The sequence below is a fragment of the Sus scrofa genome, chromosome 15, assembly GCF_000003025.6.
Source record: "Sus scrofa isolate TJ Tabasco breed Duroc chromosome 15, Sscrofa11.1, whole genome shotgun sequence".
Classification (NCBI taxonomy): domain Eukaryota; kingdom Metazoa; phylum Chordata; class Mammalia; order Artiodactyla; family Suidae; genus Sus; species Sus scrofa.
In genome coordinates, this window is record NC_010457.5 from 139,236,115 (window position 1) to 139,252,156 (window position 16,042).

Here is a 16,042-nt window from a genome sequence, read left to right on the forward strand (position 1 = left end):
GGGATCAAGTTATCCTTGCATGTCTACATTACAATGACATTTTTCCCCACCCTTTGTTCTGTTGCAACATGAGTATCTAGACAAAGTTCTCAATGCTATTCAGCAGGATCTCCTTGTAAATCTATTCTAAGTTGTATCTGATAAGCCCAAGCTCCCCATCCCTCCCGCTCCCTCCCCCTCCCATCAGGCAGCCACAAGTCTGTTCTCCAAGTCTGTGATTTTCTTTTCTGAGGAGATGTTCTCTGAGTTCATTGTTAACCAGCCATTCCACCCCAAAATGTACTCGGCATACCACTATACTCACATTAAAGAGGTTTTGTCAAGTTAAACTTCTTAAAATTCAAGGAATACATTTGATTCTAATCTATACACACTTTTGAAAATTTTTAAACTTTATCTTGCTTACACATAAATATATATATATCTACATAGCAGTATAAATAATTTGTTTTTCATTTAATTTTTATTAAAGCAGAGTTGCAGTACACTGTTTCTTCAATTTCTGAATTTTCAGTGGAGGCATCAGCAGCGTCTGGCACATTCACATGGTTTTGTGTCACATCTTCACAGCTTTTTCCTCTTGCAAGCCTGGAACTCCACGCCCCTTAAACAGAGGCTCCCCAGTACCCCTTTCCCTCCAGCCTCTGTCAACCACCGTTCTACTTCCTCTCTCGAGGAATCTGACTACCTGGGTACCTCATCTTCGTGGAATCACACAGTGCTTGTCCTGTTGGGTCTGGCTTGTTTCACTAGCATCAGGGCCTTGCTGATTGTCTGGGTTGCAGCGCGTGACGGGACTTCCACCCCTTTCCAGGCTGAATCCTCTGCCGTCATAAGTACTCGCCTCATTTCCTTTGTCATTTCAGCACCATTGAACGCTAGGGTTGCTTCCACCTTGCGGCCATCGTGGAGTAGGCTGCTCTGTTCTTGGATGTGCAAGCATCCCTTGGAGATCCTGCTTTCAGGTATTGCGGAGACGTACTCGAAAGAGAACCATAGAGGGATTCGTTTTTAGCTGTTGAGGAAACCCCGTATCATTTCCCATAAGGGCTGCGTTACTTCCCTCTCCGCCCACCGTGCACAAGGCTTCCACTTCATCCACATCCTTTCCAACACTGGTTGTTTTCTGGAGTTTGTTCCTGTGTTTTGTTTCGAATGGATGTCAGCGGTATGTCCGTGTGGTTTCAGCCTGTGTTTCCCCAGAGATCAGTGAGGTGGGGGATCTTCTCATGTGCTTGCGTCCGTTTGTAGATGATCTTTGGAGAAATAACTACCCAGGGACTTGGCTCGTCTTCAGTGGGACTGTTTGTTTGTTCTGAAGCTGTAGGGATAGGCCATGCACTCTGGATATGGTCCCATATCAGACATCACATTATGTCTTTCTACACAGAACTCCAAATCATGCACTTGGAGCTAGACTTGTGGTTGCCAGGGGGGAGGGGGAGGGGCGGGATGGACGGGGAACTTGGGGATAACAGATGCAGATTCTTGCCTTTGGGATGGAGAAGCCATGAGTCCTGCTGTGTAGCACTGGGAACTATATCGAGTCGCTCATGATGGAGCATGGTAATGGGAGAAAAAAGAGTCTACACATGTATGTGTAACTGGCTCACCATGCTGTGCAGTAGAAAACTCACAGAACCCTCTAAACCAGCTATGTTGAAACATAAAAGAAACTCCTCATGCACAGGAGTCCCTTGCAGAAACACATATTAGAGGGAAATGTTCATTGCAGAATACGCATTACTGACAATTTAAAATAAAAGGGACGTTGAGCATGGTTTCAAGGGCTTGTTGACCTTCTGTTTATCTTCCTTGGAGAAATGTCTATTCATGTCTTTTGCCCATTTCTCAATTGGGTTGTTGGCGTTTTTGCTCTTGACTTGTCTAAGTTGTTTGTCTATTTTAGAGATTAAGCCCTTGTCAGTTGCATCATTGGAAACTACTTTCTCCCATTCTGTAAGCTGCCTTTTTGGATTCTCGTGGGTTTCCTTTGCTGTGCAAAAGCTTGTCAGTTTGATTAGGTCCCAGGGTTTATCTGTGCTTTTCTTTCTGTTGCCTTGGGAGATTGACCTCAGGAAACATTAGTAAGGTTGATGTCAGAGGATGTTTTGCCTCTGTTCTCTCCCAGGAGTTGGATGGGGTCTTGTCTTACATTTGAGTCTTTCAGCCATTTTGAGTTTATATTGGTACATGGTGTGTTCTAGTTTCACTGATTTGCATGTAGCTGTCCACATTTCCCAGCAATGCTCACTGAAAAGACTGTCTTTTTCCCACTTTAGGTTCTTGCCTCCTCTGTCAAAGATGAATTGACCAGAGGTGTCTGGGTTTCTTTCTCGGTTCTCTATTCATTTCGTAGGTCTGTCTGTCTGTCTCTTTTGGTACCAGTACCACACTGTCTTGATGACTGGGGCTTTGTAATATGGCCTGACTTCTGGAAGAGGTATGTATCCTGCTTGGTTTTTGTTCTTCAGAATTGCTTTGGCAATTCTAGGTCTTTTGGGGTTCCACATAAATTTTTGGAGTATTTGTTCTAGTTCTGAGAAAAATGTCATGGGAAATTTAATAGGGATTGCACTGAATCTGTAGATTGCTTTGGGAGGTACGGCCATTTTTACAACATGAATTTTTCCAACCCAGGAGCATGGAATATCTTTCCATTTCTTTACATCTTCCCTCCTGCACTGTTGGTGGGAATGGTGGCTGCTACAACCACTATGGAGAACAGTATGCGGGTATCTTAGAAAACTACACATAGAACTACCATAGGACTCAGCCATCCCACTCTTGGGCACATATCCAGACAAAAATCCCCTCAAAAAAGACACATGCACCTGCATGTTCATTGCAGCTCTCTTCCCAATAGCCAAGACATTGAATTAACCCAAATGTCCATCGAGAGACAATTGGATTAGGAAGCAGTGGTACATATACACAATGGAATGCTACTCAGCCATAAAAAAGAACAAAATAATGCCATTTGTGCCATTTGCAGCAACATGGGTGGAACTAGAGATGCTCATCCTGAGTGAAGTAAGTCAGCAAGAGAAAGACAATTACCATATGATATCACTTAACTCTGGAATCTAACATACAGCACAAAGGAAACTGCACAGAAGAGAAAATCTTGGACTTGGAGAGTAGACTTGTGGTTGCCAAGAGGGTAGGGGAGGGACTGGGAGGGACTGGGAGCTTGGGTAAATAAATGCAGAATGCTGCCTTTGGGATGGATTAGCAAGGGGATCCTGCTGTGTAGCCCTGGGAACTCTGTCTAGTCACTTAAGATGGAACATGTAATGGGAGAAGAAAGAATGTATACATGTAAGTGTAACTGAGCCACCATACTGCACAGTAGAAAAAATATACACATAAATAAAAGATAAAAAATAATAAAATAAAATAAAATAAAAAGGAAGTAACATAAACGTCTCTCTAGAGAAGATTCCACAAGTAAACTGGGGCTTGTCTTCATGTTTAAAACTATTGAAATGCATGAATGATCGAGACCATGGAAGGACCGGGAAGGGAGGTCAGCAATCTGCACAGCACATTGTGAATTAGGGCTGGAGAGCTGGCACCACCCCTGAGCCAGGAGAGTCTAAGTGCCCACTGACCTTACCAGGTGAAAGCGCACTGCCTCAGCACCCTCCAGCGTGAGTTACTAGGGCCACCAGAACTAATCAACACAAGGCTGGTGACTCAGAGCAGAAGCACTATACACTCTCACACGTCTCGAGTCCAGACGTCCAAAATCCGGTGGTCAGCAGGGCCAGCTGCCCGTGACAGCTCTGGGAGAACCTTCTTCCCTGCCTCTTCCTGGCTTCTGGAGGCTCCTGCTGTCCTTGGCCTTCTGTTCCCTCTTGCTCCATCCCTGCAATCTCTGCCCAGTCTCCCCAGGACCTTCCTCCTTGTGTCTTTGAGTGTCCCTGTCTCTGAGGCCTCTCCTCTTCTCATCAGGACACCAGCCATGGGACTTAGGGTCCACCCCGCCCAGCAAGACGGCATCCTGACTAGTTCGCTTAGGAAGACCCTATTTCCAGAGAAGGTCACATCCTGAGCTTCTGGGTAGATGTGTCTTGGAGGGAGACACTGGTCACCTCAGTACCGTGATGTCCCATGTGCTCCAAGGGGACTGTGGCTCTGTGGCTGCCGAGAGCAGTGTTCCATCTGTGCCAAGGGGGTCCCTGTGGGGGATACTTTAAGTCTGTCTCACATATGATTCTAACCTGTCTCTGCGTGGTTTATCAGCTGCAGAGAGACAGATGTCAATTACCAACCAGGATTTGGATGTTTGCATTTGTGTGTAATTCTACCAGGTTTTACTTTACACATTTAAAGTTTCTATCAGTTGGATACAAATGTTAGAGTTGCCCATGATCCAGCTGAATTGAAGAGTTTCATTTTAAAATGTCCCATTACGAATAAAGGTTTTCTCCTGAACGTTACTCTGTCTTATTGAGTGATGCCTGCCTTCTTTTTCTTAGCATGTTTGCAATACAGCCTTTACAATTTTTCTTTACATACCCTCTATATTTTTGAATTAAACATATACAGGCTTTGTACTTTGCTCTTTGATTTCTACCTCAGATTAAACTATTGTTAAATAGACACATTTACTCGATCAGGATTGAGTGCAGGACTCCTTGAAGCACAGAAACATTTGCTGGTGCCCCAGGGAAATATTTCCTGCATGTCAGCCCCACTTACACCATCCCGCACACGTGGGGAGGAGGAGCAAGGCCTGTGGACCGGGAGGTCACACCTGCTGCCTGGGGAGACCTTTCCAGGAAGCGGCTCTGGGTCCCTCTACATTGTCTGTGTTTGTCTCCTCTTGGTTCCCCCAGGCTCCCTGATGGACTTTAGGCTTCATGGCTCCCTGTCTTGGGTTGGGAGACGGGTCAGGGGAAGACTGGCCACAGCATAGCAGCTTCCTGGGACCCAGAGAGTTGGGAGTCCCAGTGCACTCGGAAGCCCAAGTGCCCTAATTGGCCATTTGTGACCTTGGCTCCCAGCTGTGCCAGGTGAAAAGCACCTTCCCCAGCAGAGTGGCCCCGTGGTGCAGGCACCCGAGCTGCATCACAGATAATGGGACGGGACTTGGAGGGCAGCTGAGCTGAGCTCATCCTCTCCATTGCTTGCCCCACGTCCCAGGAGCTCCCTGCCTCAAACACCTGGCCAGACTCTCACTGGAATCCCTGGTGCCCTCTTTCTCCCCATTCTCACTCTCACCTCATGCACAGGGGGCCAGACGGGAAAGAGGCAGGCGTCCTTGGTGCCCACCCATTTTCAGGAGCTTAGGAGGCTCTGGGAGACCAGGTCCTGGCTGTGTGACCCAGATGAGGGAGGACCCTCACCTGAAAAAGGTAAGGTCAAGGTAGCCACCCATCAGGGCTGCCAGGAGTTGAAGGAGACTGGTATGTGAGGGAGGCAGCGGGGTTCTGTCTGCAGGGAGCACTCAGTGCTTGTGCTCAGCACCCGGAATTAAGTCCACTGTCTTGCCTTGGTAACCCTGACCTCAGCTTCAAGGTGGTTGAAAGCAGTGCCTCTTCAAATTAACCGGTAGATGAGTCCTCTGGGCAACTTGTTCAATAGCAAGTTTGTTTTTGGGGTTTGTTTCCTTTGAGGGCTGCACCTGTGGCATATGCAATTTCCGAGGCTAGGGGCTGAATTGGAGCCACAGCAGCAGCCACATCAGCATGGGATCTGAGCCATGTCTACGACCTGCACCACAACTCACGGTAATGCCAGATCCTTAACCCACTGAACGAGGCCAGGGATCTAACTGGCATCTTCGTGGACACTAGTCGGGTTGACCACTTGCTAAGCCACACTGGAACTTCCAATAGCAAGTTCTGAGAGCAAAGGTGGGATGGGGTTAGAGCTTCTGCATTTCTAACCAGCCGCACTGTAACCATGTGGTGAAGCTCCTGGTTCCTGGACCTCACTGTCAGTAAGGAGGATTAGCAATGAGCGTTAGAACAGGGGACGTTCCACTGCAGAGGGTCACAACTGCCCAGCTGGCATCCATCCCCTTGAGCCCATTCCTTAGGATTGGATCAAAGGCCTGTGCATGTCATCGACGGCCGGGGATGCCTGGTAATCTCAGCAGGCTGGAGATCCCTGCTTGTTGGTTGTTGAGAAAGGAAAAAAAGAACATGGCTTCGTGGATGGAAATATCTATTTATGTTCAGCTTCTATCACAAGGAGAACCTATGCAGGTGCTCTTTTATCAAGTTAAGGGATTTCCAGGAGAGATGGTTAGGTAATACAAACTCAAAACCTCAGTTCACCACAGAAAAATCTTCCTAGGCTGTGGGGGTGAACAGCTGGGCCACGCTGCCCCCACTGCGGGTGAATGAGCCCTGGGGCAGCCGGGTCCACTGGGGTGCTACTAGGGGGATACAGAGCAGACCCCGTTCACCACTCCACCCATGCTCCAGTCAGCACAGCCCCTTCAAAACCACCCTGGTTTATAACTTTTATCCGAGGCAGAGCCGTGCTCTGACCTTCTGAATGGTCTCTGCTGTGACAAAGGCAGGGAGCAGAAAAGGCTAAGAGAATTCCAGAAGGAACAAGACCGAACCCCAGATCTCTCTACTTTCAAATGGAAAAGGAGCATCCTGCCCAAAGGATGCAGCCCTGGAGGGAGGTGCAGTGTTTGGGGGGCAGGTCGCCAGTGACAACAATGGAGAGGACACTCCCATCTCCGGAAAGTGTCACAGCCCCTATCGTAGTGCTCTTCAGACCGGGGAACTGGGCTCTTCCCATCCCATGATTTGGCAAAGAGGCTGATCATTGGCAGGAAGCCCCTGAGAACCTCCAAGCTGCAGAGATCTCTGCTGACAGAAAGCCACCGTGGCCCAAGTACAGGGGCAGAGATGCTGAGAGAGGGCTTGGGGTCTGCAGGGGACACAGGTAGCAAAGACCCACGTGTGCTCGTGAGGGCTTCGCTTTGCTCTCCTTCCAGACTGGTCTGCGGATGGAGGCAACATTAGGTCGAGTCCTGGGGAGCAGGAGGTGCTCAACTAACATTTCTGAGATTGATGAATGAGTTAATAAGGCAGAGAAAGGGCAGGAGTAGATACCTAGGCAAAGAGTGGACACAGCACAATTCAGCAGCACCCTCGAGGGGCAGGAGATCACTTCTCTCAAAGGACACAGGTGGCTTCAACACCATTCAACGCCGGAGGCTCTCAGCTCCGCAACCCTCCTCCACCCTAAGAGTGTGGGTGTTTCCCATTTGAAAACTCTGAGCTAAGCTCAGAGTCTCCCCCTGAGTGCTATCTGCACATTTATGAAGTAGTGAATCCAGGCAATGTTTTCCATTTCAGGCCAGTCTGAGCGCATCTGGAAGGAGGACTCGGCAGCTGGTGGTGTCTTGGTCAGGGTGCAATGAGATGCTCAAATGTCCCCCTGCTCCAAGGGAAGGATGACCTGTGAGCTTGACCTGCTCCCTCGCACTGCCTCCCACCTGCTCTCTGCACCTGTCCCCAGCTCAGGGCCATGACACCCCACAGAAATGGAACCCTCTCGGGGAAGCCTCTGCAGGAGTTTGTGCTGGAGGGGTTTCAGGGTGGGCTGCAGACCCAGGCCCTGCTCTTTGCCCTCTTCCTGGCCCTGTACTTGGCCGCCGTCCTGGGGAACCTCACCATGATCGTGGTCATCACCCTGGACGCCCGTCTGCACTCCCCGATGTACTTCTTCCTCAGGAACCTCTCCTTCCTGGACCTGTGCTACTCATCTGTCATCTACCCCAAGGCCCTGGCCAACGTCCTGTCCTCAGCCAAGGTCATCTCCTTTGCAGGCTGTGCCACCCAGTTCTTCTTCATCTCTCTGATGATCACATGAGGATTCCTCTTGACTGTGATGGCCTATGACCGCTTCCTGGCCATCTGCAGCCCCCTTCACTATCCCATCACCATGTGCCCATCAGCCTGTGCCCGCCTGGTCCTGGGCTGCTACGGTGGAGGCTGCCTCAATGCCATCCTGCAGACCAGCTTCACATTCAGCCTCCCCTTCTGCAGCTCCAACCACATCGACCACTTCTTCTGCGATGTGCCCCCGCTGCTCCTGCTGCCTGTGCTGACACAGCCATCAGTGAGCTGGTCCTGTTTGGCATCTGCGGGCTCATCATCGTGGGCACCACCTCGGGGTCCTCATCTCCTATGCCTACATCACCGTGACCATCCTGAGGATGCGCTCGGGAGCAGGCAGACACAAGCTCTTCTCCACCTGTGGCTCCCACATGACGGCCGTGTCCCTCTTTTATGGGACCGTCTTTGTCATGTATGCCCAGCCGGGAGCGGTGGAGTCCATGGAGCAGGGCAAGGTGGTCTCTGTCTTCTACACCCTGGTCATCCCCGTGCTCAACCCCCTCATCTACAGCCTGCGGAACAAGGAGGTGAAGGAGGCCCTGTGGAGACTGGGCACAAGCACACAGCCCCCTGAGGGATGGTGACCTGGGAGAGACAGTATCCTCTGGGCAGGACCGAGGGCTCAGCGAGACAGAGGACGATGCGGCCCCCAAACCTCTTCCACTTCCAAGTGGAACAGTGTGTGTTGGGGACTCACTCATCTATTCATCCAGTGCTGCCTGAAGGTGTTTTTGAACCAGACACTCACTGAGTGTGAGAAGCAGAGGTGGAAAAGTTTGTTGTGCACCCAGGACTCTGTGTTCACCGAGGAGCAGTGGTTCATAGCACGTGAAGCCTGACTAAACAGAGCAGAAGGCAGGGGCGGCTCTTGCAAGGTGTCACGGCTCTCTGGCCCACCCTGTGGGTTTTAGTAGGAAAGGCTGCAGATGCAGGCGTATGGATCAAATGCAGAAGGAAAACATGCTTTCCTGGACTTTACCTCCATCCCCGACCCCCACCCACATGCAGGGCTTTGCCTTCTCTTGCTGTCCAGACACAGGCGTCCACTGACAGGGCCCCTCCCTCTGCTCTGCCTCTTTTCCGTGTGTCTTCAGCACCATCACCAAAGGGATGTGCAGCGAAGGACAATGGCCAAGGTGCTCTCCACAGTGAGTTTGGGTCAGTGGGAAAAGGCTCGGCTCATGTGGCTCCAGTCTGACAAACAGGGCCTTTCACGGAGCAGCCAGGTCTGAGGTCAAGGCAGTGGTTCCCCCCGGGGGCAGGAGTGCCCTTGGGCTCTGGCTCCACCACCTCAAGGGCATGGAGGACGTTTTCCATGAGAGAGGACGGCCCAGACCTCGGCCACAGCATCCACCCTCCTAGTCCCAGGATGGAAGACACGCATGTAGAGACGGTTCTCTGTACCTGCAGAAAAACTCAAGTCACGTCCATCCGGGGAGGTCGCCACCACCCAGAGCAAGCCTGAGAAATTCGCCCGACTCCCACCTCCCTCTTCCCTCGCTCTGGGCTTTGCCCTCCAGAGTCAACCCGTGTCCAGCCTCCAACATTCGATTAGCTTTGCCTCCTGTGAGATTCCGGTAACCAGAACCATGCAGTTTGTCTTCTTTTGTGACTTTTTTTTTTTTTTTTTTTTGCTAACATTATGGTTGTGAGTTAATCCATGTGATTGCATATAATAAAACTTTCACTACTCTATAAGAATCCACTACATGCAGGTACCACAACCAATCCATCACACCACTGATGGACGGTGGGTTCGCCTCCAGTTACTGGTTTTTAACATAATGCCTCTCTGAATTTCCTCCACATATCTTGCTGTGGGCATTCTCATGAGTTGAATGTTGACCTTTTTGGTTAATTCCAAACAGTTTCACTGAAATGGAACAGCAGTGTTTGTCCCCGTGAACAGTGCGTGAGAGCTCCTGCTGCATGCACCACCATGGACCAGCCATTCTGTCAGTTGGATCGATTTTAGCCATTCTGCTGGGTATGTAGTCATACATCACTCCACCTTTCATTTTTATTTCTTTTTGCATAGATATTTTAGGCATTTGTATATTAAGCATATTGCATAGTTACTTATACAAAAAAAGAAAAAAATTTCCACAATTTTTTCACAAAATTCAAAGTATAATAATAAATAATAGTTTTTTTTGTAATGAGAAAAGTTACAATCCTTGTCTAAGGAATAACATTTCATTTAATTGAGACTCAAAGTTATTTTCCCCCTCCCTTATGGCTAATGAGCTTGACTATATTTTCATATATTTAGCAGAATTTTGAATGTACCTTTTGAAGTAAGGTACGAAGGTAAGATACGTATGTTTTGACCAGCTTTTTCTCTTTCGCAATGACCACAGAAACTCTTGACATATTTTGATGAGCCCTTTGTCAGTCATATGATTTGCAAATATTTCTCTCACTTTGTGGCTTCCATATTTACACTTGTGCAGAACTTTAATTTTTTATTCATTAATAAGGTTAGTTATCAGTCACTTCCTTCACAGCTACTTCATTCTGTGGCATGCTCAAAGATACACTGCCTATGCTGGATACAAAAATATCCCTTTGAGGTTATCTTACAGAAGTGTCTTTTGAGTTTTTTGTTTTGGTTTGGTTTGGTTTTTTGCTTAGTCTTCTATGTTAGAATCTATAATTCACATAAAATTAATTTTTTGGCTCTTTTGATGTATGGATTCATTTTTCCATGTGATTATTCTACTAACCATTTTTAAAATATTTTCCCTAGTTTCACCTTTATCATAAATCAACTGTCTCTGTATATGCAGGTCTGTTTCTACAGTCTTATTCTGGAGTTCCCGTCGTGGCGCAGTGGTTAACAAATCCGACTAGGAATCATGAGGTTAAGGGTTCAATCCCTGGCCTTGCTCAGTGGGTTAACGATCCAAAATTGCCGGGAGCTATGGTGTAGGTCACAGACGCGGCTCAGATCCAGCGTTGCTGTGGCTCTGGCGTAGACTTGCAGCTACAGCTCCAATTAGACCCCTAGCTTGGGAACCTCCATATGCCGTGAGAGCAACCAAGAAATGGCAAAAAAAAAAGACAAATAAATAAATAAATAAATAAAGTCTTATTCTGCCCCATTGGGCTAGCTACTTGTCCCTTCTTGTGCTATTTTAGAATTTTTGTTGAATGTTTAAAAAGTAAAATATCATAATATAAACTTCTCAGTAAATATGAATAAATATAACAAATGATATACAATTTTGTTTGAAGGTTGCACCACCCATAGCATGTGCAAGTTCTCAGATCAGGGACTGAATCTGAGCCACGGCTATGGCAATACCAGATCCTTTAACCCACTGCACCAAGCCAGGGATGGAATCCATGCCTCCACAGCAACCCAAGCCACTGCAGGTGAATTCTGAACCCACTGTGCCACAGCAGGAGCTCCAATGATGTACAATATTTTTATAAAAAAAATGTTTAATGTTGCTGAAAAACATGAAAGGTGAACTGAATAAACAGAGATACACCATGTTCATGGATGGGAGGCTTTATTTATTTTATTAACGTGACACGAATAAGATGACATACAGTGTTCTGCCGATTTCTGCTGTACAGGACAGGACGCAGTCATAACGTGCACACTTTTCCTCATACTGTTGTCCATCATGTTGTCCCAAGAGATGGGATAGAGCTCCCTGTGCTATCGAACAGGATCTCATGGCTCGTCCACTCCAAATGCAATAGTTCGCATCGACTAACCCCAAACTCCCCGTCCATCCCACCTCCTCTCCCTTCCCCTCCCTGTCAACCACAAGCCTGTTCTCCACGTCTGTGAGTCTGTTTCTGTCTGTAGACAGGTTCATTTGTGCCATACTTTAGACTCCACATTTAAGTTATATCATGTGGTACTTGCCTTTCTCTTTTTGACTTACTTAGTATGAGAATCCCTAGTTCTAACCATGTTGCTGCAAAAGGCATTATTTTGCTCCTTTTTGTGGTTGAGTGGTATTCCCTTGTATACATGTACCACATCTTCTTAATGCATTCATCTGTTTATGGGCATTAAAGTTTTTTCCATGTCTTGGCTATTGCGAATGGTGCTGCAAGGAACATAGGGTGCATGTATATTTTTGAATGAAAGTTTTGTCCAGATATGTGCCCAGGAGTGGGATTGCTGGGTCATACAGTAGCTCTATATTTAGTTTTCTGAGGAACCCCCATACTGTTTTCCACAGTGATTGTACCAATTTACATTCCCACCCACACCGAAGGAGGGTTCCCTTTTCTCCACACTCTCCCCAGGGTCTTTTGTCTTTCCACACAAATTTCAAAATATTTTGTTCCAGTTCTGTGAAGAATGTCATTGGCAATCTGATAAGGATTGAACTGAATCTGTAGATTGCCTTAGGTAGTACAGTCATTTTGACAATATTGATTCTTCTGATCCAAGAGAATGATATATCTTTCCATCCGTTTGTGTCTTCTTTGGTTTCTTTCATCAGTGTCTTATAGCTTTTCAGAGTGCAGGTCTTTTGTCTCTTCAGGTAGGTTTATTACTAGGTACTTTATTGATTTTGATGTGATTCCTAGGTATTTTATTGATTTTGATGTGATTCCTAGGTATTTTATTCATTTAGATACAATGGTAAATAGGATGGTTTCCCTAGTTTCTTCCTGATCTTTCACTTTATACGTAGAAATGCAATAGACTTCTATGTATTAATTTTGTATCCTGTGAATTTATCAAACTCATTGATGAGTCCTAACAGTTTTCTGACAGCGTCTTTAGGATTTTTCTACACCCTAGATCAGGTAGACTTAACTGATATTTATAGAACATTCCACCCCAAAGCAGCAGAATATATATACTTCTCAAGTGCACATGGAATATTCTCCAGGATAGATCACATCTTGGGCCACAGATCAAGCCTCAGTAAATTAAGAAAAACTGAAATTATTTCAAGTACTTTCTCTGATCATTTGGGGCTATTATAACTCAAGATGCTATGAGCAACTTTTGCGTATCTTTTGACAGTTGTAAGCACTAATCTACATTACAAATATACCAAGTAAACTAAGATTGCTGGCTCACATGTTTAACTTTAGTAGGTAATATCAGATAAGAAGACTTCATGATTGTTTATACAGAAAACTTCAAAGAATCTATAAGATTCTCATAGAACCATAAATAATTTTAGCAAGGTTGCACGATACAATGTAGGCATGCAGAATCAATAATATTTATATGTTCTAACAATAAGCAATTGGAATTGTACAGTAACACCAAATGAAATGCTTCAGTATAAACCTAACAAAATTAGCACAAGTAGAAAGACATTTGAAGCAAAAAATATTGCAGTATTAGGGATGAAGTGAATTGGTTCTAGGGCTGTCTGAAGAGTTGAGATTAGTTTTTAGACTTGCACTAATCTACCAGGGCCCAATGGAGCCAAGATGGCTAGAGATCTGAATATGAACAAGAACTTAATGGGATGTAGGGAAGCAGGGGAGAAAACCCTCTTGTGTAAAACTGAAGTGATTAAGCACCCAAAATGTAGATTTGAAGCAGTAGAAGGGTTACCATCAACAAAAATAAGAAGTAGGAAATGATGGAGTAGATTAGATTTAATAAAACTTACTATATTGAAAAAATAGATGTTGTGTTTCCAGGTGTTATTCATACTGATCCATGTAAATCTGTTATTAATTTTAATGTCTAAGATGATACTCCATGTCCTACTGAGAAGAATCAAACTTTTCCTCAATTACATAGAAGGCAGCAATTGACATTCTACGATATGTCATTTTGTGCACAAATGCAAGAGTGTTTCTCAAGGGTAGCTGTCTAGAAGAACTCACAGGTTTGCGCATTTTCATTTTTTGTTAAGATGTTGCCAAATTAATATGCAAGATATTCGCCACTTGGTATATTTTTGTAATTTATGCTGTCTAGTAACGTACATGAGTAGGCCCTGTTTCTCCACAACCTCCCAATTTTTGGTGTTATTAGCCTCTGTAAATTTTATCAGGTTGCCTATGATTCTTTTATTATGCATTCCCCTAAGCATTGTTTCATTTGCTTATCTTCTGCTGGGTTCTTCCTCTATGAATTGCCTATTCATATCCTCTGTCATTTTTTAAAAGTGTGGTGTTTGTCTTTTTCTTACTTATTAACAGGAGTTATTACAGAGAACGTACCATAGAAGATGCCAGTTCTTTGCGGATTACATGCACTGCGAGTATCTGCTCTAGTTTGAAGCATGTGTATTTAGTATAATTTGTCAGAGAGAATTTTCTTTACATTAACGTATCCAAATAAACATTTTTTATGAATTTTACTTATGTATCTTAATAAATTCTTCCCTAGTCTCAAAAAGATTGAGAGAGAAATCCGTTCACCTAAATTTGATCTATAGATTCAATCAATGCAAACCCAAAATCCGCATAGCATTTTGGTGGTACATATTTATGAGTTAATTCTAAAATTTACATAGGAAGGCAAAGGAACTAAAATAGCTCTATTAGTTATCTCTTATGGATTAATAAATTACCCCCAAATTAGAGGCTAAACAAAACAACCAAAATGACAAATTTATCTTCTTATAGTTTCTGTGGGTCAGGAATGTAGAAGCAGCTTATTAGGGTTGTTCTAGCTCAAGGTCTTTCATGAGGCAGAATTCAAAATGTCATTCTGGTATGCAGTCATCTAAAGGCTCAACCAGGGGGATATCCACTCGCAAGATCACTCATGTGTTGACAGACAGGGCTCAAAAGATGTACTTCCAGTGACCAATGGCATTGCAGAATAAGCAAGAAGAGACAGAGACAGGGAGACACGGACAGAGGCAGATGGTGAGAAGAAAAACCCAAGATGGAAGCTCGAGTTGTTTAATAATCTAACGTCAGAAATAACATCACATTGTGTTCTAGTCACCTGATTCATTCCTATCCCACAAGAATAACACACTCCTCATTCTATCCCAGGGTTCTCCCAAGTCTCTTCCCATTACTGCTTCTGCTCAGTTTTGAATCTTACCATTTCTACTAGGCCCAGGTGTGGACAAGGCTCCTCAGGCGTGGTTCCTTAACTATGGCTCATTGAGTACAGTTTTTCTCAATCTGTAGACGTGCATGTGCAAAACTATAGAGAAGTTATTTGCATCCCCACACACCAAGCATGCAATGATGGAAAAGGCTAAAATAATGTGTCGAGACATCCCTGTTCAAAAAGTAAGTGAATGGTAAGTAGGAAGATGTCACTGGACCATAGCAATTTTGAAATCCAGCTGGGAAATTCTGAAAATTCCCTAATTATGTTTGGATGGCCTGGGAATAATTCTCTGTGGCTCTCTGCTCTGCTCTTTGGACCTTGGTTCTGTTATTTGAGCTATCTTTCCTTTCACATGAACAGTATAAAAGGTTTTTAGCTAAATAGCTCCCACTCTGATTTCTGCCAATATAATTCTGGGGGCCAGAGGCTCTCCTCACTCTTATTTATCACTGTTCTTCTCACAGCTAGGGGGGATGCTTCTGCATATTTAATTATTTTTAAGAACCTGAAAGGTCCCCTGCAAATCTTGGGGTTCCTTGAGGCTCAGCAGAATACTCTGGCATTCTGCTGAGACACAACGTCCTTATGCTACACAGAGGTGCTACTGTATGAGTAAAAGGATCTTTGAGACACAACCCTATTCTCTTTTGAAGGAGTTTTTATGACTGAGGAACCACTTTTGATCTTTCTAAGGTCTTAACAAAAGATTTCACAGTCACACCCTTGCCTTGATTTCTGCTAGTTTTACCAACAGTGCCCTGGGTTTGAGATTTTCTTAGAGATCATCAATTAATTTTGGCATCATTTATCATTTCTCCAGAAGCTGAGAATTTTCAAAACCACAAATTCCTTGCTCCTTTGTGTTTAACAGTATTTAATTTAGTTTATGTATATCCTCTTATATTTTACTGTAAGTAGCAAAAAGACAACAGGTGGCACTGCCAACACTTTGCTTGGAAATCTTAGCTAGACTTCTCAATTCTTTAATCATAATTTCTACTTTCTTCATTAACATGGGAAATAGCATTAGAAAACTTTCTGCCACTACAAAACTGGCATATCTGGGAATTCCCACTGTGGCTCAGTGGGTTGAGAATGAAGACTGATCCCTGGCCTACCTCAGTGGGTTAAGGATGTGGCACTGACA

At 45.1% G+C, this 16,042-nt stretch overlaps 1 pseudogene; it reads left to right on the forward strand.

Annotated features, from left to right (window-relative positions):
• LOC110256989 lies at nucleotides 6,522-12,907 on the forward strand (annotated as a pseudogene).